At 46.0% G+C, this 27,154-nt stretch overlaps 1 protein-coding gene across 3 annotated transcripts in view; it reads left to right on the plus strand.

Annotated features, from left to right (window-relative positions):
* Window positions 1-27,154, plus strand: part of LDLRAD4 (low density lipoprotein receptor class A domain containing 4) — a 413,383-nt gene that overhangs the window by 19,843 nt on the left and 366,386 nt on the right. The window lies entirely within an intron of this gene.

The following is a 27,154-nucleotide window of genomic DNA, read 5'->3' on the forward strand; positions in this document are numbered from 1 at the left end:
TCCTAAGGACTGGCTGTGATTCATGGTAAAATGTCTTTGTCTTTGCTCTCCAAGCACACTGCTGTCTGGCTTGTGCCCTTTAGGTGTTAGCTCCTGTTGGAGTTCCTCGGCTCACCTGGAAGGATATTGGCATGTCCAGCGCTGTGCAATCTTTTGTTGTTTCTAAATGCCCTCAAAGCCCTTCTGGATGGCACTCAAGCCTTTATTTGGGTTATTCGTTTTCACACCAAAGGAAGACTTCTGTATCTTACCTTGCATGCTGAGTTTCTGTGCTAAGCTGGGAGGGTCCCTGGTTAGTTAGAAGAAAAGGGTGAACAAGAGAGATGTGCCAACACCAAACCAAGAGCCGGCCTGGTGCAGGGAAGGGGATGTGGGCTGTGGAGTCCCACTAACCTGGGTTCCAGTCTCTGCTGAAATGCATACTGGAGGTGTGTTACTTTTTAGGGTTCTGGAGAGACTAAATGAGGCCATGCCTGGGGTGGGGCCAGCACACGGCTGGGACTGGTGGCTGCCTGTGTTCGGAGTGTGGAAAGACACGTTTATAGAGCTGGATTCAGTCTAGCTGTCAGACGGCGTGGCGAAGGCCAGGCTTGCCCACGACCCACACTGGCCCCAGCCCCTGCCCCAGCAGAGCTCATGTGGCGGTTTCTGCACAGAGTTTAGACGATTGCTGGTTGCTGCTTGCTCCTAACTGTGGTTGGATGGGGCATTTGTGCCCTCAGACCCAGCTTGCCCATGGGGGTGCCTGGTGGAAGGGGAGAGGGTCCTGGAAATGTGAATGCAGCTAATCCAATGAGATTAGCCTCCTGAGCTGAGGGATTTGAGAGAACAAAGGGTATTGAAGGAACCACTTAGAAGTTTAAACAGACTCTGTTCTCCCTTTTCACCTACGTCTTGTATAAGGATTTCAATAGCTCCTAAATGAGCTGGCCTGAATGGCAGTAGCGCCCTTTTAAATTCTAATTAGCTGGTGAATTAACTAGTATGAATTTTGATTAGTTGGGATGAATTACAGGTATTAATGATTGTACAGTCTTAGAGCAAATGAAAGTAGCGGTTTACCCAAAGGGGGCTATGGCCAGTCGTCCGGCCAGAGGACTTTAAATAGTCTCAGAAAGACGGTGCTCTCTTTTCACACTGCATTCTTCACCCTTTAAAGCCCGGGACTGGAGCAGCGTGAAGTGGGGAGGAGACTCGGCCCCCTCGCTCTCCTTGGTGGCCCTGGAAGGAGCACAGCCCGCATGGTCTGTAGCTGGCAGGCCTCCAGACGCCCTCTGCAGTGCACCCTGCCACGCGGCTGCACAAGCTTCCTTGCTAGAAAAGACAGCGGCTGTAGCCTTTTCCTCCCAGGGCCGGGCTTGACCTTGTCCTGGAGCTGCAGTGTTCATGTTCGCAGCGGCTGGCACTGCAAGCCCCTCTCCACGACAGTGTCGGGTGTAGGTTGGTCAGGGCAGGGTGGCCGGGGCGGGGGGGGGGGGGGTGGTGGCGCTGCTCCTGTTTGGCCAAGGGAAGGAATTCATAAGTATATCAATATTTCCTTGGCCTTGCCCTGTTTCAGACAGCCTTGCACATGGATACTCATTGCATAGTTACATAGGAGAATGTTTTAAAATACCCAGCACGGGTCCATCTCAGTGACGGTGATGGGTCACATGCGTGTGATCAGGGTGTTCTGGAAAGAGTTGCCAGCTCATTTACAAAAGGCCTCACGTGGTCTAGTGTGCTGAAAGTCCATCTCCTGATGGTCAGGGGCTCTGAACTGCAGGCTTAGTGCCCCTGCCCTCCGCCAGGCTCTCACTCCCTACCCTCTTGTCCTTCCTCTGGTGGCAGATTGTGGCCTAGTCTCGTGCTTTTTGGCTGAGAGACAACTGGCCTTGTTTTATGCAGTCTTGGTCCCCTACTCCTCTATTTTGTGTCCTGTTGGGCACCGTGTATGACACGGTGCTAGTTTACGAGGACCCAAAGACATGTGAATTTCAGCACCAGACCTGGTGCTTCCTGTGTGATTTCCCATCGTTGTGGATTCACGAGTTCAGCTAGGACACTCTTCACAGGGCCCGCCCACCTGGTCTTCAGCAGTTCTAACGTGCATCATTGCTCTTAAAAGAAAAGCTTTGGTGCTCTGAGAGTTGAGATGGGGCAGAGATCCCAGCAAAGCCTTGACTATACTGATTTGAGCATGGTTGGACCATGGGTGTGTCTCAGGGACAAACACTGAAGAAGGAGCAGCATATGAGTTCAGGCCCAAGGCTTTCTTGCCAAAAGGCTGCTGTTTGTGGGCCCTGATGGTTAGCTAGCCTCACCACTTCTCACCCCTCACTGACCAGCCGGCTGTTGCAAAGGTGACTCTCTGTCACGCCCCGCCCTACCCCACCCCGCCACTGGCCAGGCTCGTCTCATGATGGAGCCTTTTGGATGTTGGTTTCATGGGACACTACTAAGCACTTCCAAGCACATCCTACGTCATAATCACTCCTGGTAGAGGCCAAGAATGAAAAGGGTTCATGACTGAGAGACTCTTGTGTACCACAGAGCAGGCTGGCTTTCTGGAGAAGTGGTTGACCACTACCTCCACACCTTCTGCATGAGACAGGATGACAGGGTCATCTGGTATGGTTTATGTTGCCTGTGCTGGTCACCTTCTGCTGTGGGAATAAGGCTCAGATCAGACCCCAGAGTCTAGTTTCATCACATTTGAGAATAGCTCAGACCTATGTCTCCATCAGAGAAAAGATCCCATAGGAGAGCTTGGATACGGTTGTTTCCTATTTATTTCTTTATGCATGCCCAGCTTCCTTCCAGAAGTGATTTAAAGACAGCTTAAAAAATACCTATAGTGTTGGGGTGCTTGGGTGGCTCAGTCGTTAAGTGTCTGCTATCAGCTCAGGTCATGATCCCAGGGTCCTGGGATCGAGCCCTACATCGGGCTCCCTGCTCAGCTGGGAGCCTGCTTCTCCCTCTCCCACTCCCCCTGCCTGTGTTCCCTCTCTCGCTGTGTCTCTCTCTTCCAAATAAATAAATAAAATCTTAAAAAAAATACCTACAGAGTTAAAATAACAATACAAGATTTAGGTTTTTAGGAAAAAGAAAATACGAGTTTCAGGAGTTTTATTAAACCAGAGGAGTGCTTCAGACATGTCAACTTCTAGAATCCTTTCTTTACATGTGTCCAGGAAAGCCCATCAGAACAATTTTGTTGGGGATTCCAGTATTTCAGGTTTTACCAAAGAAAAGGAAATATCAGGCAACCTCCATACCAGTTCACATTTCTTTTACAGATAAGGGGTTAAGGTTTTTAGGACGGGCTCTCTAAATAGGCTCTTTTAATTCCTACTGGTGTTTTGGTTTCAGGCCTGGAGCTGTGTTTGGGTGATTAGTGACATCTAATTACGGGAGGGCAGGCAAGAGCTTTATAGACTCGAGTCGGATACAGAAGAACTACCTTCGAGCACTGACTAATGATTTTCATTAGGAAATGGATTTTTCAGAACAATAATACAGAGGCTGATAATATTTTACCTTTGGAAATATGGCCATTCTGGAATAGTATGCAGTTTCTGAAGTGCATAGAATAAGAAAGAAGAACTAAATGTAAAAAAGGTGTATTGTTTTATTAACTCTAATAAAAGTGACTTCCAAGTAGTTTATTTTAATATCATCTAACAGTTTTGCGTGGCCTTGCATTCAGCTCTGACCCCATTTGGCGCAACTTAATTTCAGCTGTTAAACAATTAGAGTCCCCCCTTAGGTCCAAATTGGTGCTGTCATCTTATTTATCAGGAGCAGGGGCGCTGACTGCTGCTTGAGCCTCTAGTCTAGCTTGTCTACAGAGGCCCAGCCCTCCCAGGGCACTGGTCTTGCCTTTGTGCCTTTGTTCCCACCTCCCTCTGTTCCGTATCCCCTATTGGAGTGTTTCTGAGCTGTCTTTTATGATGGAAGCACTTAGAGTCTTTGTGTCTGATTCCAGCTGATCTTAATTTGCAACTGGGCCGTGTTTTCTTTGAGTGCCACCTTGCACTGGGCCAACCCTGGTCCTCCCTGCTGGAGCTGGCCTCTGCCACTTCCCAGGCTCTTAGCTGTTGGGCATGCTATGAACTTCTGTAGAATGGGCATAATCACACCTCTCAAACTGTGAGGAGGAAACCTGAGGCAAAGTATGGGGACAACATTCAAAACTTCACATCTGCATCCATTCATCCTTCCATCCATCTGCCCAACTCCACCTGCCTAGCATTTAGTAAACTAAATTGCAAAGCATAAATAAATTAACATTACAGTGAAGAACTCTAGTTTTCTTTGTTACCGACCTATGCCTCTCTTTTTGTTATTACAGTTAACTGATTAACCTTTGAAATCTTGAAATATTATTTATTTATCCACGTGGAATATACTGTGGTTGACAGGATCACTTACATCTACCCTGCAAGTGTTGCCATCGAAAAGTTGTGAGCTCAAGCCCCACATTGGGCTCTGTGCTAGGCATGGAGCCTGCTTAAGATTCTCTCTCTCCCTCTCCCTTGGCCCTTCCCTGCCCCCTCTCCCTCTCTTAAAAAAAAAAAAAAAGTAGTAAAATTTAATAAATATTTAGGAAGTGCATATCACTATGTCTCATTAGCAATTTTTTCAGATGCTCTGGAAGAGCAAAAGCCCATGAATTATCTGTGTCCCATGGACCTCTCATTTTGGAGGGGGGCTCACTGCTTTTTTATGCACATGAGATCCTTGGAGAGCATTGTCATCTGTCTCATTTTGGTGGAGGTGATGGATGGGTTACCAAAAGTGGAGATATGTCATATTGTCAGTGCCATAAGGGGAAAATGTCAAGAAATGCTTTTCAGGGGGCGCCTGGGTGGCTCAGTGGGTTAAGCCTCTGCCTTCGGCTCAGGTCATGGTCTCAGGGTCCTGGGATTGAGCCCCGCATCGCACTGGGCTTTCTGCTCAGCAGGGAGCCTGCTTTCTCCTCTCTCTTTGCCTGCCTCTCTGCCTACTTGTGATCTCTCTCTGTCAAATAAATAAATAAAATCTTAAAAAAAAAAAAAAAGAAATGCTTTTCTGGGGAGTAGTTTCTATGAAGTATATAGACAGGAATAACCCTGAGGGACCATGTGTGTCACCCAGTGGGTTCTGGACCTTGTAGAGTGCCGGCTGTGCTGTGGCCTCACCCCCTGGAAGACATGCTTAATTCCACCCTGGCCCCACCATAGGTGCGCTCTCACTGAGGAGTACCAGGGATAATGGGGGGAGATTCAAGGTGAGACAGGCAGATGAGGGGAGAGTTTTATTTTTTCTTTAATTAACATAAAATGTATTATTTGTTTCAGGGGTACAGGTCTGTGAATCATCAGTCTTACACAATTCACAACACTCACCATAGTACATATCCTCCCCAATGTCCATAACCCTGCCACCCCATCCCTCCCACCCCACTCCCCTCTATCAACCCTCAGTTTGTTTCCTGAGATGAAGAGTCTCATATGATTTGTCTCCCTCCTCATCCCATCTTGTTTTGTTTGTTCCCTCCCTTCCCCCCATGAACCCCTGCCCTGCCTCTCAAATTCCTCATATCAGAGAGTTCATATGATAATTGTCTTTCTCTGATTGGTTTATTTCAGTCAGCATAATACCCTCTAGTTCCATCCATGTCGTTGCAAATGGCAAGATTTCATTTCTTTTGATGGCTGCATAGTATTCCTCTGTGTGTGTGTGTGTGTGTGTGTGTGTGTGTGTGTGTGTGTGTGTATCTCACATCTTCTTTATCCATTTAGCTGTTGACGGACATCTAGGTTCTTTCCATAGTTTGGCTGTTGTAGACATTGCTGCTCTAAACTTTTGGGTGCATGTGCCCCTTCGGATCACTACATTTGTATCTTTAGGGTAAATACCCAGTAGTGTGATTGCTGGGTCACAGGGTAGCTCTATTTTCAACTTTTTGAGGAACCTCCATACTGTTTTCCAGAGTGGCTGCCCTAGCTTGCATTCCCGTAAGAAGGTTCCCCTTTCTCCACATCCTTGCCAACATCTGTTGTTTCCTGACTTGTTAATTTCAGCCATTCTGACTGGTGTGAGGTGGTATCTCACTGTGGTTTTGATTTGTATTTCCCTGCTGCTGAGTGTGATGTTGAGCACTTTTTCATGTGTCTGTTGGCCATTTGGATGTCTTCTTTGCAGAAATGTCTGTTCATGTCTTCTACCTATTTCTTGATTGCATTATTTTTTCTTTGGGTGTTGAGTTTGATAAGCTCTTTATGGATTTTGGATACTAGCCCTTTATCTGACATGTCATTTGCAAATATCTTCTCCCATTCTGTCGGTTGTCTTGGTTTTGTTGACTGTTTCCTTTGCTTTGCAAAAAGTGTTTTTTTTATTCATGCACTGGGAGCTGCCTGAAGTTCTTGCAAAGTTTATTCTAGCAGGAAATGCTACTACTTCTAATTAATATTCATGTAAGACTTTGCCAAATGCATACTACATGGATATTGTTGTCATCCTTGCTTTGCAAATGTGAAAACTGAGACTCTGAGAGATTGAGTGACACGCCCAAGTCATCCTGGGCCAGAAGTCATTGGCTGTGTCCCTTAAACCCTTCTTGGACCCCGGCTTTCTCACTTGTTGCTAAGGGCTGTGGACAGCAGAGTTTCTCCATAAAGGATGAGAGCAAGAAGCAGGATCCTTTCCGCTTCACGAGGAGCAAGAGAAGTGATACTGGTTCCCAGGTCACCTGCACAGATTGCAGCTTCTGGCTCCCAGATGTGAGCATGGGCCTGCCCGTTCCCGCTCTTCTCCTGAGCTTCTGCATGAACTTGCCTGCAGCCCAGTGGGAGGACTCAGGGAACAGGCATGCAGAGTGAGGAGGCGTGTCCTGCATGCTGTGGGACCCGGGGCTTGGTAGGCTGTTGCTGTCATTACTCATTTCTGCAGAGTGGGTCTCTGCCTGGAATTACAAGGCGGGCACTGACAGATGTATAAGTAGATGCTCAAGAGCACATTAAAAATGCATTGTTAAAAATGGATTCAATGTGTGAACCAAGATTGGCATGAAGGTTGGGTCCCTGTATTTTTAGAGACTAATTAAAGTGCATGAACAATGATAAATTCAGATAACCCGTATCGTCTAAAATCACCGTAAAGCATTCACAAAGGAGCTAATTGCAGGGGATGTTGTTGCTGTAGCCCAAGGGGTCCAAGTGGTCTGCCATCAAGTTCTGTCTGCTTTGCCTCGATAGAGATCAGCCTGGGCCAGTGGCTCCTGAGCACCTCAGCTGTCTGGCACCCAGCACTGTGCATTTGCCATGTTTCTGCAGCCTTGAGTTTGGGGACACGTATGGAGTTCTCCCATGCCACTTATCTAAATCATTCACAGAAATCTGTGGTCACTTTCTGTAAAGTGCTTCACTGGTGATGGGGAGAGAGGGAGAGAGATTTTATACTGATGCATGTTCACGCACTGAGGGTGTACAGATCGCTTCCCTTTCTGTGGCCTCTTCCCTCCTGTTAGATGCAGATGCCACAGCCCGTTCTGGATGATCGGACCACAGTTTATTGGCTGGAGTAGGTATTAGAGTACACGGTGTTCTTCATGATCCATGGTGATAGTGTTCGCCGTGTTTGTCTGTCTTTGGAAAACTGGCCTCCAGAGGTGAACTGTGGAGTGAGCTGTGTCAGAGGCTGTCTTCTCCTTCTGCAACATTGAACTGGTTTATCTGGAGGACCTGGTGCTCTGCAGTTCTGATATTCTGGTAGTCACACTGAGAAATGAGAACATGTGCGTTTAGTGATCGCAGGGTTAGTAGACTTGCAAGTTGGTCACAAGATCTATAACTCAGGATTTTGTAATATTCTTTTTTTTAAAGATTTTATTTATTTATTTGACAGAGACAGAAAGAGAGAGAGAGCACAAGCAGGCGGAGCGGCAGGCAGAGGGAGAGGGAGAAGCAGGCTCCCTGCAGAGTAGGGGAAGTCCAATGTGGGACTCGATCCCAGGACCCTGGAATCATGACCTGAGCTGAAGGCAGTCGCTTGCCCAACTGAGCCACCCAAGTGCCCTAACTCAGTATTTTTTAAAGTTAGGTTAGTTTTGTTCCTGAAAGTCTCTGATGCCTTTCTTTAATCTACAAGCACTTAAAAAAAATTTCCTAGCAGCAAGTGTATATTCATTGCACACTGACACAGTAATGGCATGCTAAGGGCAAAAAAGACCAGGGTAAACTCAAGACCTTTAAGCATCATCATTCAGAACACACCCCTTCTCACCAGGCAGTCCAATCTGACCAGCTTTTAAATTCCAATCTGACCAGCTTTTAGATCCCAGGAGGTAGTAGGTCTTAAGGGTTACAACTTTCAGGGTAGTTGCAGGATTTTAAAATCCATATCCCTTCCCTTTCTATCACTAAGCCACTGCCTTTTTTTTTTTTCCCCCTGACTTCCTATCAATCACTTTGAAATAACTGTAGGTTTATGGAAGAGTTGCAAAGTAGCTACAGAGAGTTCTTATCACCCTTCACCTAGCGTCCCCTAATATTTCCAGTTTGCCTAACCACTGTTTACTTACCACATTAACATTGTGATCACTTGTTGTTTTTTTTTTTTTTTTTAAGATCTTATTTATTTATTTGACAGACGGAGATCACAAGAAGGCAGAGAGGCAGGCAGAGAGAGAGAGGGTGAAGCAGGCTCCCTGCCGAGCAGGGAGCCTGATGTTCAGGCTTGATCCCAGGACCCTGAGATCATGACCTGAAGGCAGAGGCTTAACCCACTGAGCCACCCAGGAGCCCCAACACTGTGATAACTTGATCATGTATCAAGTTAACGTTGGTACAAAACGGCTCACTAATACCACAGACTTGATCTGGGTTTTACTAGCTTTTCTACTGAAGTCCTTTTTTCTGTCCTTGGATTCCATCCAGTATGCCACATTACATTTAGCCACTGCCCTTTTTTATTCTTCAAACAATTTTATTTTTAATGTTTTATTTTGGTAACATTTCCAACTCTCTAAAAGTAGGGAACAAGAGAGCGAGTCTGCGTGGGTCATTACCCATTTGGAACTACGGTCAGCATATGGCTAATCACACTGTCCCAGCAAATCTCGTTTCCTGTTGGGTTAGCTGGCCTTAAATGGGTCATTGTGACCCTCCCTCCTCAGTGCCTTTCCCACACGTGTACCTGCACCTGCGGGATATCACCTGGCATGCTTGCATGTTATCATCCGGTCTCTTCCCAATGCTTGAGAGTTGCTGATACAGGCACCTTTATTTATTTATTTTGTAAAGATTTCATTTATTTATTTAGAGAGAGAATGAGAGAGAGAGAGCACGTGCATGGGAGGGGGGAGGGGCAGAGGGAGAAGCTAACTCCCCGCTGAGCAGGGAGCCCCCATGTAGGACTCAGTTCCGGGACCCTGGGATCATGACCTGAGCTGAAGGCAGATGCTTAACAACTGAGCCACCCAGGTGCCCTGTTGTCATCTTTAAATGCAGACTCGGTTTGATCTTTTTCCCACTTTTTGCCACCGTTTCCAAGAAGGCTCTACATGCAAGGAATATGGAGTAGGATTTGTTGGAAATGTCTCTCTGGAGCCTTTATTTGGCACTTGAAGTTTGTGTTTGTTACTTATGGTGACCCAGCATGACCTCAAGAGAAGGTCCATTTTCCTAGAGATAGTGACTGTGAGAGCCAGGCTAGAGGGCAGCATCTCACAGCACAATGGCTTTAATTCCGTATTACACCTTCCCCCCCTTACATCACCACTTGCATGCCAGGGTGTGGAAGAGTTACCCTTTGCTGCAGATGGACTCTTTTCTGCTGATGGGCTCTCTTTCTTATTCCTTCCCCCTGTTATTAGCTGGTGCCAGGCACAGTCACCTCATTAACCTCTCATTAGGTTAGGTGTTATCGGGTAATTGTTTGTTGAGTGAATGAATGACCACCAGACTACCAATAAATAGATATATGACTGAGCTACTTCACACCAAGGTGTTAATAGCTGTTAGTGTTTTCAGAATTGACCCCTTGGGATTATTTACATTTTAAGGAGCTGGTATCTTGAGGAACAATTGCTTAATCCAAATGTGGAATTCCTGAACTGTGGCCCCAGGGGGAAGGCTAGGATGCCTTTCTTATGGGTCTTCAAAATAAATATTGTGGCTTATATGAAAACTCAACTCTGAAAATGATGCAAATTGAAAAGAATGTTATTTTTGTGGTTGCGCAGAAATGATTCGAAGGGGACTTGGGTCTTCTAGCAACAGCACGTGTTGGATACCTCCTCGTGTTGGAATCAGAACAAACCTCCTTGCCGAACATGAAGTTTTCAGGGAAAAGTGGACGTCATTGCCGAAGCTCAAATGCAAATAGGCATTTATCCCTTCAGCAGTCATTTACTGTGTGCATTCTGCCTGGGGCAGCAGGGTTTTGGGGACCCAAGGGAGGGCCACAGCCTTGTGTTGGACCAGGTGACTGACCTCTGCTGCACATGAGATGTACTTCCAGTAGTCATTGCTAATATTATTATAATGAATTGAAACCCAAGACTGATGACAGGGTTGACACTCTAGTCATTCCTTTGGAAGTGGGTGGGTCCCCAGTGCAGCCTTAGGCACTGGGACTGCTGGACATGTGGGGGACAAGGTGCAGCCTCTGTCCTTAGTCATCTTCAGAATTAGGAATTCCTTACAGGTAGATATTGATGCATTTTGGTGTGTGTGTGTGTGTGTGTGTGTGTGTGTGTGTGTGCGCACCTGTGACATACGACTGGGACATTGTATCTCTGTGGCATCACATAGCATCCTCCTGTGAATTATTGGTCTGTCCACACTTAGCAGGATGGAATCTCAGCGCTGACATGTGTGGCAGATAGTTGAATATGTGGTACATAAAGGCTGTTGAAGAATGTGCAGAAGCTGCCATGACAAGCTGGGGTGCCATTGGCTGATATTACAGGCAAGGCTCCCACGAAATGTTTAGAAGCAGCCTCCTTTACAGTCTTCCTTCCATGTCCACAGTCGCGTCTGCCCAAGGACATTGCAAGCTGGACCCTGTTCTCGTGTAGTCCCCATGTGGTCTTGTTGGGTTTTTCTTCTGTTTATTTTGTATCTCGGCACTTTGCTTGTTTTCCAAACCACTGGCTGCACCATGAGGCCTCTGAGAACAGATGGCACGAGACAAACGCATGCTCGTGTGGAAGCAGGGGCAGCCAGAGGGTCCAGGGTCCAGGCCTGCCTGCTCTTGGCACACGGCCTCTCCCACCCCCACTCCCAAGTCTGAGTGGTTTCTGCCTGGCCTGGGATCTGGAGGCAGGATTGAACGGCGGGGTGTCCCAGGGGAGCCCCAAGGGGTGGATGCCTTCAGTCTGGAGGCACTGAGGTACGGAGGAGGGGTGCAGTGGTGGGGGGGTGGGGAAGTGGAGGGAGGAGTGTCAGGTGTCACAGCTGCCTAGGATGTGGGGAGCGGGCACCAGAGGCCAGAGCCTCCAGGTGACTGGAGGCAGCCGTTGTGGGGGACAGCCCGACACGTTTTTGTCTGGTGCCGTTCTAGAGCTTAGGCTTATTACTGAAGTATGTCATTTGCTTCATATCTTTATAGAGATGTAATAAGAATTGAGGAGGAGTAATATTTTAAAAATCCTTTTTTCCTTCTTCTTTCCCTTCACTGTTTGATGAAATTTCTAAGCCTGCAGGTAAACTAGCATGAGGCTAAGCTAATAAGTCTTTCTAATGACTGATTTAATACCAGCAGGCAAGATTCCTTTTGGGATTGATTGTGGCACATGGTGCTAATGGGGGTTAATTTGTAAAGGGAGGTACAGTGTGCATTACCTTATGAAATCTGCACATAAGAGAGGGAGAGAGACAGAGACACAACGAAAGAAGGAATGTATTCAGCGAAAACAGAAAAAGCTGGGATTCAGAATTGTCTTTTTGATATTCAAGTCCTAAGGATCAGGCTGTGTCATATTCTTATTTCTTTTCTGTAGACTCGGACACAGGCTCTCTCGATTGGGCACAGAGCACTTGGCCCTTTACACTCAGGTGTCACTGACCATGAGACCTTTGCGTGAGTTCCTGACAACCCTCTCCCTGACTCAGCGAGCTCAGCCCGACCTTACAGAGCTGACTGGAAAGTGGGGGAGAATGTAGGGATCAAGCAGTCCTGGGAATAGATGTAGACTTCTGGGAGAGCTAGCGAGGGCAAGCATGAACATGAGAGAGGTTCTGTGGTTTCCTGGGGTCGCTGGGGGATTTCTGGAGGTGGGACCTGGGCAGTGAAGGACAGCCAGCCCAGGACAGGGACTCACACGAGAGGCAGGGAAACAGACTCAGCAGCTGGAAATGGAAAGTAGCATGGGCTAGGGGTCCTGCAGGAGGGTTAAGGGTTTTCTCTTCGGAGGCAGTGGGATCTTAAAGGCTTTGGGAAGTCATCAGAGTGTTCAAAGCTACAGGATGACAAGCTCTGTTCACTTGGTCGCGGTGTGGAGACCGGGCAGGGGTATGGAAGATCTCCCCTTGCACGGCCGAGGAAGACTGGGTGCAGACAGGGCATGGATGCTTGAAGGCTCCTCACCTGATCTAGAGGGTATAGCTGGGCCTGAAGCTCCAGATGCTGTGTTTGCCTTTACGGACACTTCCAATATTGTGTTTCTGAAAACCTCCACTGTTAACAAAAGTAGGATTCCATGTGCTAGGGGTCAGGGAACTTTATTGTTCAGGTGACATTTGGACAGGGACCCAAGGGAGTGGCCCATGTGGATATTTAGGATGATTTCTAGGCAGAGAGAACTCTGTGTAAAGGCCTTGAGCAAGGTCATGTGGCTGAAGAGGAGCAGGGGGAAGGGAGAGTGAGGGGAGGGAGGCCAGGTGCGCATGTGGGCTCATGGTCCTGGAGGGCTCTGGTGAAAAAGTGCCATTCCAGGTGTGGAGCAGAGCAGTGTCTCGTCTGAGGTTCACAGGGATCTCTGGAGTGAAGCGGGTGACCATACAGGACTGTACAGTATCAAGTCTCAGGAGATGATGGTTTCCCAGGTCAGGGTGGCCTCGGTGGAGAGAATGAGCCAGGACTTGGGAGGCAGAGTTTTGAGGATTTGGTGAGGGCTAAGGAAGACAAGTGTGCATCAGAGTTTTTGGCTGAGCGACTGGAGTTGTATCTTAGCAGGCTGGGGAAGATTAGGGAAGGAGCAGTTTTGGTTATTATTTTTTTATAAGGAGACAATTTTTCTTATGATAATAATAATTATTATCAGTGATAGTAGTGATGTTATTTGGCCTACTTTTATTACTATGATTTGTGGTCTTCTTGTTTCTGCCTAACCTTTGTGCACAATAACCTTTTAGAAAATGGCATGCCCCTTATTTAGGACATTATGAGTCTTAGTCTTGTCCAGAAATCAAATGGAATTTCTTTGCAAGAAAGATTCAATTTAAAGTACCTTGATTCCCTGGGGGAAGGGGTGCTGTGTGTACACAGCAGGTTGTAATGCTCTGTTATTCTATCGAAAATTAGAACCGTGATTATGTATGTTGACAGGACTTAGATCCATGAATCTGGTGGTGGGAACTTTGGGAAACAAATGAAATCTGTTTGCTTCCTCTAAAAGCATCTTCCTGTGTCAGAGGTGGGTCCTATCCATGTTGGGAGTAGACCTCACTCCTCTTTTAAGCTAGAGCCTCTTTCCTTGCTCTGTTATCTGAGTCACCTCCCTGCGATGCTGGTTAGAAATGCAGACTTTCAGCCCTGCCTCTGTCCCACAGATCACAACCTGCCTTTTAACGACGTCTCTAGGGGATTCATGCACCTTAAAGTTTGAGAAGTACTGAGTGAGAACAATGCTGTTTCTGAAGCCTGGCTTCAAGGTAGGCACTTCATCAGGACTGCTGGGTTTCAGTCCAGAGCTGGTGTGAACTGGGTCAAGTTACAGAACACCCCCAGTAGCATCTCCAGCCGTCTGGCACCCTGGGGATGATTTCTTAGAGAGACCTTGGCAAACGAGACCCCTGGTAAGCCGGTATGTGTAGGTATGTGTACTGGGCATACCTTAGAGAGCCTTCTTTTTTCTAAGGAGAGGGTCAAAAGTAGGGGGTTGAGTGAGTGGAGGGGGAAAGCCGAGGTGCCTGGGCATCTCACGATGCAGGTGCACTTGGTGGGGTGAAAGGAAATTCATATTGCTGAAACAAAATAGCTGTTTGATGCACTTATTTGGAAAACATTGCCCATAGATCTCAGAACTGTTTGTTGCATTTTCCTTAAACATTTCTCTTGTCAGAATGATGAGAAAATTGCCTGTGTGGGAACTCAGAAGTGCAAATTTGTTAATACCTCCTTTGACAATGGTTTGTATTCAGAGCTGTTTATGAGCTGTCACAAATCATTTCCAGTTAAAATATGCTGCCGTTAAATCAAGGAGCGGTGGAAGAGTCTGGGAGGATATGCATGGCCTCATGGCTCCAGCTCAAGAAGGGCCCAAACACGGAAGCTGTGGGTCTGGTTTTTAAATTGGTGAATTGAATTGTGGAGTGAAAATCGTCTGGTTCCTGTGGAAAAGCTCTGTTTTGAAAATCGTCTCTGTTTTAATGCTCTTCAGAAGGCTAATATTAAGGTGTAAGTTTGAGAGTCAGCCTTTCCTTCAATGGCCAGCACAGAGAGGAATTCAATGCCTGTCCTTTTGTTCTTTTATGATCGTGCTTGTCAGACTCGGGGGTGGTGCTGTTATCTGTTCTCATCATTGCTAGAATGTGGCAAGCCGTTGCTTTCCTACTAATAATGGTGCCTCTGCCCTGACCCATCAGTCCTACCCCATCCACCCTGTGCTCCTGGCGGACATTTGCAAGATGGCTGTCTGGGGTTCAGAGTGTAGCCTGTGGCCTCAAATCGTGAGAAACTAAAAGGTCTTGTCGGGTATTTTATTGTTGGTCTGGATGCTTTAGAGCAGTTATTCTCAACTAGAGGCAATTTTGTCTCCCAGGGGGACAATTGAAAATGTTCGGAGATGTTGGCTGTCAGAACGGGGAGGCAGGAGGTGCTGCTGGCATCCAGGACACCAGGAATCCCGTAAGCGCCCTGCTGTGCGCATGACAGTCTCCCCAACAAAGAATCCTCCAGCTCCAGTTGTCAGGAGTGCTGAGGTGAGAAACCCTGCCTTAAAGCTAGAGGCAGTTTTGACAGGTGGAAAAGTGGTGGGTAAGTTTTAGGACATACCTGTTGGCCGGGTAGTGGTTGAAAACACGTCAGATCTCCAGTGTCTGCTTCATATTCAGAAAAGAAATTCCGTTGTCCCAAATCCATTTTTTTTCTAACCGGGACAGATAGTCCCAAACTGCTGAGGTTCGGATGGCCGACTCCTTTATTAGAGGTAGCCCTACTTCTCTTCTTCTGTGCTTCCAGAACATTTCACTTGACAGTGAAGAAGCGCATGTCTAAAGGCATAATAAAGCTTTTCTTTTTTTAAACTCTCGATTTGTCTCAATCAGTGAATTCTATGAATTCTTTCTCGTTAGCATTAAAATGGAATCTGCTAATAAGATAGCCACTGGGACAATAGGGAAAACGCTGGAAATGTCATACGTTTTCTTGAAGATTTTATGGTCACTGAATTTGGATATTTCCTTGTATTTTGCTTCCATGACTTCACAATTCAAGTCTCTAAACAAATGTTTACAGTTGACTAGAGGGAAGTCCGGGGGGTGGAATGACCCCGTCACCTGTACCCTGAAGCTTCAACCCCTCCTCACAATTGCCCTTCTTTCTTCAACCAGGTCCCCTTAAAAGATTTTGTCACGGGTGCCCGGGTGGCTCAGTAGTTAAGCGACTGCCTTCAGCTCAGGTCATGATCCTGGAGTCCCGGGATTGAGTCTCACATCAGGCTTCCTGCTCCGCAGGGGGTCTGCTTCTCCCTCTGACCTTCCCCCTTTCATGCTCGCTCTCATTCTCTCTCTCAAATAAATAAAATCTTAAAAAAAAAAAAAGCTTTTGTTGCCTGATTACACCTTATAGAAATTTGTAGCTAAGAAATTTATTATTAAAACTTATTAAGTTTATTATTAAATTTATTATAAGAAATTATTCATTTAGTATTTAGACCAATAGTGCTTCCTGGCTGATCCCTAAGGCTGTGGCTCAGTCTTTCATGATATGGAGTTCCTCTTTTCTTGGCTAGATTACCGACAACGTTCAGAGGAGGCAGAGAAAGGTTTGTACCAAAACAAGTGGACTTTTAACTTCTTTAAAATGAAGTCTTCTCTGAAAATGCTCTCTGACGGGAACTCACAATTTTAATTCACAATTGACTGGTACTGCCACCATACCGAACTGGACCCAGTAAGATAGCAGACCAGTGGGTCCCGGGGCAGGTTACAGCTTACCATCTCATGCTTGTTTCAGGATAACAGCGTGTTCCTCTGTTGCTGGAGACTGCTTTTTTCTTGTAGCACCTCTGCAGTTTCACGTGTCTTCCATGAAAGATGAATTTGCATCTACCTCCTCATTTCTGATTGACTTTTGGGTAGAGTGAATTTCAATGTGAAAACATCCTGCAGTTGTAGCCCTTAGAGAGGTACTAAAATACTAAATAAAAGAAACCACCTGTAGAAACCAGCTGTAGAATGTTGTATTATATAGATTGTTAGATGGTTTTGATTCATTTTCTTCCACTTGTTTCTTTAGCTTGTTTTTCTGATTTTATGTTTATATTTCTAGCATCTGTCTACATTTCTATCATCTTTATCAACACTCTGTACCTATTTCTACCTGTCTACCTGTCTGCCTTGTCTATCTACTTTTATCATCTCTATTTCTGTCTATCCATCCATTTGTTTATGTATCTGACTGCCTATCATCTACATCTGTATTTCTCCATCTATCATCTATAGCTGTTTATCTGTCATATCTATCCATCCATCCATTCATCCATCCATCTATCCTTCCCTCCCTCCCTCCTACTAACAAAACTCAAGAAGCATGGATCCTACCTTCCCCTGAAAGAGAAAAGGCTATAATTTATCTTCAGACACTAAGGGCACATACTGCTTTTTTATGGAAGGTCATTGCTTTTTTTAAAAAAATTTTTTAAAAATTAATATATAATGTATTATTAGCCCCAGGGGTGCAGGCCTGTGAATTGCCAGGTTTACACACTTCACAGCACTCACCATAGCACATACCCTCCCCAATGTCCATAACCCAATGTCGCTCTCCCTACTCATTTCTTTGACCTACTGATTTTCATGTGTCAACCCATGTGCTGCAGCTTTGGAAACACACCCTTTGCTGCCTGACCACAGCGACAAACGTGTTCTCTTGTAGCTGATTGCTCCCCTTGACACACTACCTTCCCTGGCTTTTTAGGAGCCCTTTCGAGAGCTCTGAAGCCTTTCTTTGCCTTGGGAACCTAACTGGAAAAGATTGTCTTTTATGTGGTGTCCTGAACAGCTGACATGTAGGACAGCACTCTGCAAATCTTCCTCTAATCTGTTCTGAGAAATAGCTGAGTAGTATTGGTTTTACATGAACTTGACCACATTTGTTCATGTTTGGGGTGAATGGGGACATACGACAATTAGTGGGGGATGGTGAGAGTCTAAAGCATAGTATTTCTGTGACTCAACCAGTTTTGATCAGGGCTTGCTTTTCTTCCACGTTGGCAGAAATTTGCAGACTCTTATGTCACCCCATCTGATCCTCCACTATTCTGGGCTGGATGGCCCAGCTTGCCTTCACCGCTGCTTCTCAGGCGGTCTACTGACTGTCCCTCTGCGTTCCTCCTTCATAGATGAGGGTATGCTCACCAAATGGTGGGAGGAGTGTTTTCCAGATCCCAACTACAATGCACTGTGTCTTAGAGTGGCAGGTTTGGTGAGGTGAGGAGGAGATGCTGGGGTCATTTCGTCCTAGCGCCGGTAAGCAGCAAAACTCTGCCCCAGCTTTCCATTTGCCGGTGGAAAAACAGATCTCAGCGGGTTCTCGCTGTTCTGCTTACTGGGTGATAGATTTCCTTCCTATTGTTTACCAAGAAAGAACGTGGGTTTGCAGCCAAGGACTTGGATTCCTGGTTCCTGGTGAACAGTTGTTAGAGTGCTCCGAGTCTCTTCATTTATAGAAAGACAGTTTCAAGAAAATGCTCTGCCTGCCTGGGACAGGATAGAGTTCAGCAAGGGTTTTAAAACTCCCAGTTCAGTTCACGCTGTGGGCTAAGAATCCTTGCTGTTGGTCTCAGTCTCTGACCTTCAGAAATTTTGGGACTTGTTTGGGCAGCTGTATCCCAAAGGCAAGACCGGTGAGGTCTCCAGAGCTGGTGAGAAACCCACCCGGGAGATTAACCAGTGGGTGAGAATTTAGGCAGTGTTGTTAGAAACTATGGTATTTCTATCCTACTTTCGAATTTCGGAGACCATCTCTGGACTTTTCAAAGATCTCTTCTCTACTGAAGGTTGCCAAGACTCATGGCTTGGTAGGTGTCATTCCAGGCCTCTGCTCAGAACCTGTGGTCTGCATTAGGAAGGGGACAATGGTGGGGGCCTTGAAGGCAGGGGTGCACATGCTGGGGGAAGTCAGGCAAGAGGGATGATGCCATGGGGATAGTGTGACCCACAGGGGGTTGTGTATATGAGAACTTAAGTCTGAATGGTACCTGCATTGTGCACTCCTGAGCACCGTGGGCCAACCTTCCATCTCTGATCTCACAGATCTCACCAGAGCCTGGCAAGGCCGGCAAGGGCAGCAGGGGAGGGACTGGGGCTCATGGAGGCAGGAGTTGGCCAGGAGCTGGTGGTACTTCACTGCACCCACCCAACTCTACCTAGTCCTAGCTTGTGTGATCTTGGATGATTCACTTAAATGGCCTGTGCCTCATTTTCTGCATCTGTAAGAGGAGGATGCTGGTAATAGCATGGCCTACCTCATAGAGTTCTTATAAAGATTTTGAGTTAATAATGTCAAGTGCTTCAGACATGGCTGACCTCTCCTTATAATCTCCTGATTATAAGTGAGGACACTGGTCCAGACTTTTTGGGGTGGGGGACTGTAACAGAACTCTGGAGTAAGTCTGTAAGCTGGTTGTTGCATGCAGGACAGCCCGGCAAGGAGTCTGTAGGGTACTCTGATGGAATCAGGGAGGGGCACATGACCCCGTCCCTCCCATGGCAGATCAGACCCCAGTTCTGCCTTTCCAGGCTCACTGCTGTTGGTCGGATGCCATTTTAAAAAGAGTGGTGGTGGGAGGGGGGATGAAAGTGGCTGTCCGTGGCTCTGTACAACTCAGGACCACAGGACCTGACCAGCCTGCCAGACGGCTGCTCTGTGTTAAGTGGCCACAGGAAGGATGGGGCCTGGAGATGGAGACGTTGGATGGCTTCCCAGCTCTCTGGAGTCCACATCCTCACAGTGGACCTTGTTGCTTTTTTAAGAGAGACTATCCAGAATATTAGACGCATGTATATTTAACAATAAGTGTGAAAATATTTTAGAACCCTGGAAATTATTTTTGAGACATTTGCCACTGTTCAATGATACAGCATCCTTTGTGAGTATAGTTAATTAAGAAGGGACTTTTTTTTTTTCCCTAAATACTGTTCTTGGGCAGAGAAACCTTTAACATGTGTTTTGTATTAGACACTGTACTGTGTTTCTGTGTTTTCCTTTCTATTCAAAATTGTGATGAGTTAAGCAGTGTTTCATACTTTTCTCTGCAAATGGCTGTTCTTTGGACTGTGTGAAGTAATTTCTCTATAGCCCTTCCCTTCTTCCAAGACTTTGAATCTGGATTGATTTTTGTTTATGAAGCTTTCTGAGATGCATTACTGAAAAAGATAGTTGAAGAAGTGTATCTGAAGAAAGCACATGGATGCATTTCACAACTGTGCTGTTTTATAAAAGCATTTAAATACAATCTTCCTGAATCTGGAAGCCTCCACGCTGGCTTATAAAAACGGACTTGTGTTTCAAGGTTGAGGCAGACACGGGCACGTTTGTCTGTACAATGATAATAAAAGATCTCTTTTCTTTCCCCTGACTTAAAGCTGGTTACCCAGGCCAGAATCCTGGACCTGGGCTGGCTCTCTACCTTCCTGTCTACACATCCAGCCTCTGGATCATCAAGTCCTGCCATTTTATTCTGAGTATTTGTTCACATGGCTTTTCCCATTCCTGCCTGTCGTGACTGCCTCCGATTCTTAGTGCTTCTTAGAGCTTCTGCAGCCTCCTCTGGATAGATTGCTGTCTGCCTTTGACCTCTGGTTTTCCTCTCCCCTCTGCCTAGGTTCTCCCCTCTGTTTCGGAGCAGAGGTTCTCAGACTTCAGTGAGTGTCTGAATCACCTGGAGGGCTCTTTAAAATGCAGTTTCTGATTTGGTAGGAGTGGAGCCTGACACTTTCCATTTCTCCCATTTTCCCAGGGGATGCTGATGCTCCTGGTCAGGGACCCCCTGTGAGAACCAGCACTCTAGTTATGTGGCCCGCACAACTGGTGTGTCACTGCCTCGCTTCAAAAGGCAAAGGCTGGACTTGCCTGTGTGGCCATGGGTCACAGTGGCCTGGTCTGGTCTCTGTCTCCGGGCCCCTCTCCCGCTGCTCCCTATTTCACACCATTTCTCTAGCTAGACACCTGGTAGACCCCCTTCCTGGCTCCTCTGCCTGGAAGGCTGCCCTCCTCTGTTGTGAAGCATGGATGTCAGCGGGAGAGGTGAGTACTTTTCTGGGCTCATCTTAACTCGTTAAAATGCATAAAAGGAATGAATTGTTCCATGGCACTCAGAAGCCAGTCGTGCCACATCCCTGTTTTTCTAGAGCAATTAGATCTCATTGGAGCCCTGACTCACCAGGAAAAGTAAGATGGCATCTACCAGTCACTCAGTGGTGGGGTGTGTACCTCAGGACTTGTTGCTCTTCCCCCTCCTGCCCACTTCATCGGTGGTGGGTCCTGTTTGCTTGGCACTCAGGCCAGGTAGGGGGGTGCCCTGGTGCCAGTCTGGGGGAGCCTGCTCTTCCTGTCTCCATCACTTCCACTTCTGTTCCCCCAGCCTCCTGTCCCGCTCCCCCACACATGAGTTTAATTTGGGTTTGGACCTGTTTTTCCAATGTTGGTATGTTTAAGAATTTTAAGGGGGAAGCTTGTTAAAAATGCAGATTCCCACAACTCCACCTTAAGAGAGTATGACTCAGGAGCCGAGGTGGTGCCCAGGAGTGTGTGTGGTAATAAGAACGTTAGGCACTTTTGTAGTTGTCCCGTAGGTCATGGGCTGGGTAGCTCTTGACTGGACCCTTCCTGCCTTCTCCCCTTAGGCCCAGAAGCCTAAAGGCCATTTTGCTACAAACAGTTAAGTCATTTGGCTACCCAGTTTGAGATTCGGGACTGGACCGTGGACACATGCCGCACTCTTCCTGCTGCATGAAACCCCCTCCCTCCACTCCAGACTGCTGAGGCAGGTGTAGCCTTGGAGACCAGTACACACCACAGAGCTAGGGAGGCACCCAACTCAAGGTTTTGCTTTTTGTTTTCTTCTGGTATGATACTCCCATGTCCAGAGGTGGGGAGGATTCTCAGGGTCTCCAGTGGCTGTCTTCTCCTGTTCTGGGCACGGCTGAGGATGAGTTGCTTTGTAATTGGCAAAATGATCATCTCAGATCAAAGGAAAGCTGCCGAAGTGGCTTGCCTTCGTATCGGGATGGCAGCCGGTGATGGCTCTTACGTGGAAGGAAGGGAGCTGCTTCAAAGCGAGCCCAGCTCTGACGTCCTGGCTGGACTCCTCTTGTCCCTGGAGCCCTGTCCCCACCCCACCCCTTGGAGTTGGCTTCAGGGTGTTAGCTACAGTTTTCATCACAACCTCAAAGGCTGGTGAGTCACTGCCTTGGTGTAGAATTGAAATGAACAGAATTCCGAGTTAGAGCAGTTCTAAAACTTGCAATTTTTGTGTTCCAGTGAGATTGAAAAAATCTGTGTTCACTGAACGATAGACCTACTTTCACACGGAGTCTCTACCTGTAATAACATCATTGTCTGAGCTCTGGGCTAGCTCTTGGCTACTAGGTTCAGTAGGGAATCTTCGGCGAGGGGGGAGGGTGATAAAAATGTTCTCACATGGCAATCCGAATTAAGAAGAAGACTTCTAAAGTCATTGTGTAGCAGCCTTCAGTTCTGTGTTCGGAAGATGTACTTTTACTTGAAAGGTTCAGATAATTAGCTGTAATAGAGACACGCACTGCATGTGAGAGTGTGGAGTCATGCACTTTTAAATGATCAGAGAAGGGGTGCCTGGGTGGTTCAGGTGGTTAAGCGTCTGCCTTCAGCTCAGGTCATGATTCCGTTGTCCTGGGGTCGAGCCCGGCATTGGGCTCTCTGCTCAATGGGGAGCCTGCTTCTCCCTCTGCCCCTGCTGTTCCCTCTCCTTGTGCTCTCTCGCTCACTCTCTCTCTGTGTCAAACAAATAAATAAACTCTTAAAAAAATAAATCAGAGAAATGTTTGGTACCTTTGAAAACAATACTCGCAGTGACTAGAGGCATGTGTGCGTGTGTGTGTGCGCGCGTGTGTGTGTGCACGCGTGCACAGGCCCGCGACATTAACAGTTAGCAAAAGAGCACTCTGCCTTACTCCTTTTGAAACCAGCACACCAGTCCACCTGTCACATGTTGTGGTGAGATTTGAGAAGAACGAGGACAGTTTTATCGGGATTGGGATGTTTTGCAGGGGAATAACCTTGCACGCTCTTTGGCTTTCTACCGTAACCTGTGCAGCAACTGCAAGCTTGAAACCAGCGGGCTGTTCTGCTCAGATCTAGCTCCTACCTCACACAGCTTGAGATGAATAAGCCTCACTTCACACGTAGCGGGCAGCTCGGCTGCTTGCTGGTTCCCACCGTTTGATTCCCTGGGAGCTGGAAGCAGAGGTAACAGAACCTCATTCAGACCGGTGTGGTAGAGACTACCAACTCGTAAGCACTGCCCAGCATGGTCCAGCCGGTTTCCTGGGGCTCGTGGTAAGAGGCGACCAGTTGTCTTGCCAGGAGAACTAATGCAGACCGTGAGTCCCTAACTGTCCTTTCTGAGCTTTGATTTAAGTAATGTGCATTCTTTCATCAAACTTGAATTCTTGTGTTTTTTGAGATGTGTGTGGGGGAGAGAGAGATTTTCCTAAGGCTGAGACCACAGCTTTTTGTTTTTTTAAGGAGGTTTTTTTCTTTTTAAGATTTTATTAATTTATTTGACAGAGAGAGAGCACAAGTAGGCAGAGAGGCAGGCAGAGAGAGAGGGGGAAGCAGGCTCCCCGCTGAGCAGAGAGCCCGATGCGATGCGGGGCTCAATCCCAGGACCCTGGGATCATGACCTGAGCCAAAGGCAGAGGCTTAACCCACACTGAGCCACCCAGACGCCCTGAGATCACAGTTTTATACTGATTTCCTTCGCTTTCATGTCGTGTGCCAGAGTATTTTGTATCTCTGTTGTTGGGTTGCAGACAGGGCTGACTGTTTGCCTTTCCTGTGAGTCCCTTCTTTTTCTGGTGCCTCCGTTTCCTCCTTCACCCTCCTTGTCTCCCATTTGGTCCATTTTCTCTTGCTTCCACCTCTTGACCTTGACCCTTCTCCTTTCCCCTCTCCCTCCTGTCCTGGCAAGCCATTGTAATTGGGAAATTGGCTGATCGCATTGTGTGTTAAAGTTCTTGTGGTTGTAATTCCTTTCTTTTTCACCCAAATTCCAGTTTTTTGGAGTTTCCCAGCTGTTTGGATTCTGGCTAAGTGGGGCTTATTTCATCTGAGGATCTGAAACCACAGTGCCAGTTAGTCTTTACGTGCATATCCGAGTTTGCTATTGAAGACACCAAGGGGGAGATATTGTAATAAGTCAGCAAGATGCGAAGTGATATGCTTTCAAAATTGCTCTTCTGTCTAGTACTTAGCAGCTGGAGCATGCAGCATCCATTGCCTCCCGCCCCTAGCTTGATTTTCCCCTGTAATGTAACGTTGCTACACCAAAGTTACTTCATGCTTTTCCCTTTTAAGTGTCCCTTTGTCTACCTGTGTCGCAGATGTTAGATTATGCTGCTTTCTTAAAGGCCGAAGGAGCGCACAAAGTAAAACCCTAAAATTTTTAGAAGCTATACAACATTGTATTGTAAATGTGCAAAAATTCTTAACAAAGTGAGTGGTTTGGAAGGATTTCCATGAGAACTCATTCCGTAGAAAGGTAGTAAATTCCTTAAAATAACGAAACTTTGGCTTCTAACAAGGTCATTGTTTGGCAGGGTCCACATTTTTAAAAACTTTCCAGAGCTAAGAGGAGGAAATGATTCTGAGACAATGTAGCAATTTAAAAAATAAAGACAATAAATTAACATTTGCATTATTTGCCAAACACTGCTTTCCTTTCTTCCAACTTTTTACCTCACATTCTGAATAAATTGGACCATGTGAAGAACTAGATTAACTTTTCCTTTTTTTTTTTTTTTTTTGGATTGAAATTGGTATTGCAGAAGTGGAAATTTGGCAGCAAGTATGGAAACTAGCAAATCAGTGTTCTGTGCTTCTTAGTTTAATGAAACCCACAAGAATGAGGAAAGACTGCATGGCTTCAAATAAGAGAAGGCTGTACGAGTGTAGGCTTTGCCTTTTCTGGAATTTTATTTTTACTCTTATTAATTCAGTAACATGTAGAACATGCAGAACGGCATGTCCAAACTTTAGTTGGTTAATAGTGACCTCTAAATGGGTGGAATTTCAATTCCCAATAGTTACTTTTTGATGATTTGTTGGAGAAAATGCTGGGAAATAGTTTCCAAGAATGGTGTAAAAGGAAGAGGAATATGGTAATTTAAAAATAACAACAGGGGTGCCTGGGTGGCTCAGTCAGTCTGTAGAGCCTGAGTCTCTTGGTCTCCGGGTCATTGAGTTCAAATGACCCCATGTTGGGTATAGAGATTACTTAAAAATAAAATCTGAAAAAAAAATGACAAAAGTAACACAACAATAGCTGTGAACTAATGGAAGGTAAGCAATTGGCTGATGATAGTTTTTACACTCAGACATTGTGTTCTGAACTTGACCTCTAATGAGGTAGTAGAAGCATATGTCCAATTTCAATTGAAGTGACCAATTGCCACGGAGTATTTAGAGCATCTGTGTTCCTTTCAAATAAAATAGGTTAGGTGGGGGGCACTTGGGTGGCTCAGTTGGTTAAGCGTCCGACTCTGGATTTTGGCTCAGGTGATGATCTCAGGGTTCTGAGACTGAGCCCTGAATCAGGCTCCATGCAGGGTGTGGAACCTGCTTGAGACTCTCTCTCTCTCCCTCCCTCCGCACCACACCTCCAACTCCACTCTGTCTCTAAAAAAGGGGGGGGGGTGGACTTTTTTTTTTAGATGATGGTTTTCATTGTCAATATGTTTTTTCCCAGACAGCTGGAACTCTAGCAAGTCCATTAGACATAGCTAACTTTTAGTGTATCTAAGTTGGTAGTCTAAATGTAGTATCTCTCGATTGCATGGGGGCCTCCAAATGTGGGGCAACAGTAGGGTGGAAACCAGTGGTGCAGGCTGTGAAAGAATTCACCAGAGGCAGAACAGAGGAGATAGAAGTTTATTGAATACACTGTAAGAGAGCTGTGGTCAGGACACCAGAAGAGAGGCTGTCTGCAATGGGGTAGTGGGTAGGGTAAAGGGGGAAGAAGAGGAGGTATGGTAATATGTGGGATTATCCCTTTTTTGGTAACTGTGCCTAGTTGTAAGTAGCTCATTGGTCATTTAGAACCTGTGGATATTTTGATGGGCCTTTTCTACATTGCATTGCTCAAGGCTTTTTGCCTGAAAGTTTTCTCCCACATGAGTGACTTCCAAATAGATGTTCTCTTTTCATCTGTGGACATTCTGTAGATTTCTGTAGGAGGCTGGACCTACTTTCCAAGTCAGTTTCCTCCATGTGGTTCCTTTACACCTTGTCTTAGGTGCTGCCCTCCAGTTTTCCCAGATGGCCCTTTCCATCACCATCATCGGTGGGTTGCCATCAGCCAAAGCCCACATTAATGTGTTTGTGGATATCCCCTAAACACCCGCCTTTTGCTGAGCGGGTTGCTGTGTATTTGAATATACATTATTAGGGGGTGCTAGGGAGGGCTACCTGATCTGTAAACGACCCAGTGCTGTCTAGTGCTTTGTTACCGGACCACCACATTGACATCCCTTGGGAGCTTGTTAGAAATGAATGAATCTTGGGGCTTGCTGCAGACCTGCTGAGTCCAAATCTGCCCTACTCTCAAATGCAAAGTAGTGCTTATACTGGTCCTATTTTAATGACCATTTACAGGTTTTTCAAAGCACTGGATGCCAAAGATAAAGATCCTTTCACAGTAGAATGTGTTTTCATTAAGTTATTTCAGAATACTGGAGACTTTATTTGACAAATTCATGCACAGATAGTTCGGATGGGTTGAGTTCTGTTTGGCTCCAGCAGAGAACAGTTACTTCCTTTCTGCCTTCTGGTTAGTCCATGAGTCTTGTAGGGCTTGTGAAAGATAATCCTTTGGAACACTCTGGAGTTTTACCGGTAGACTAGAGTTTGCTCTTTTCTGCAGTTGGAAAGGGTAGGTGGAAAAAGTAGGGGACAGGTGATGTGATGAATTTGAGGTTATTAATTAATTAATAGTTAATTGGTTAAGTGCCTTGACTACTGTTTTAGAGCTACAGGTCACAACTCCTTGGCTGGTCAAGAAATCATTTTAGTAGGTCACAACCAGCACTCAAAAAGTGATGTGCAATAGAAGAGAAGATAGAATATAGTTCACAACCATAAGGCTAAGTATTATTTTTAGAAACTTAATAAAAAAAAATTTTTTTGTTTTTAGAAATTTTTAGAAAGTTACATATGTGGTCTGAGTCAGTATATAGAGATATTTAATGTCACAACTCAGTATATGTATATATGCATATATATATATATGCATTTTCACACATATATGTGTGTATATACATACATGTATATATTGCATGTCTTAAGAGTGTTTGAAAGTCCAAAATGACTAGTATTGCAGGCGAGTTACAGAAGAAATATGAAGGGGATATAATCTATGTAGTTTAATAGAGGAGAAAGACCAAGTATTGATTTTTTTTAAAGTACTGATGTTTATTATTGTCTTAGTTTACCAGAATAACAAAACATATCCAGATATCAATGAACAGTAGACATTCTGCCA

Source organism: Lontra canadensis, unplaced genomic scaffold (assembly GCF_010015895.1).
Source record: "Lontra canadensis isolate GAN:19392208 unplaced genomic scaffold, GSC_riverotter_1.0 scaffold57, whole genome shotgun sequence".
Lineage (NCBI taxonomy): Eukaryota > Metazoa > Chordata > Mammalia > Carnivora > Mustelidae > Lontra > Lontra canadensis.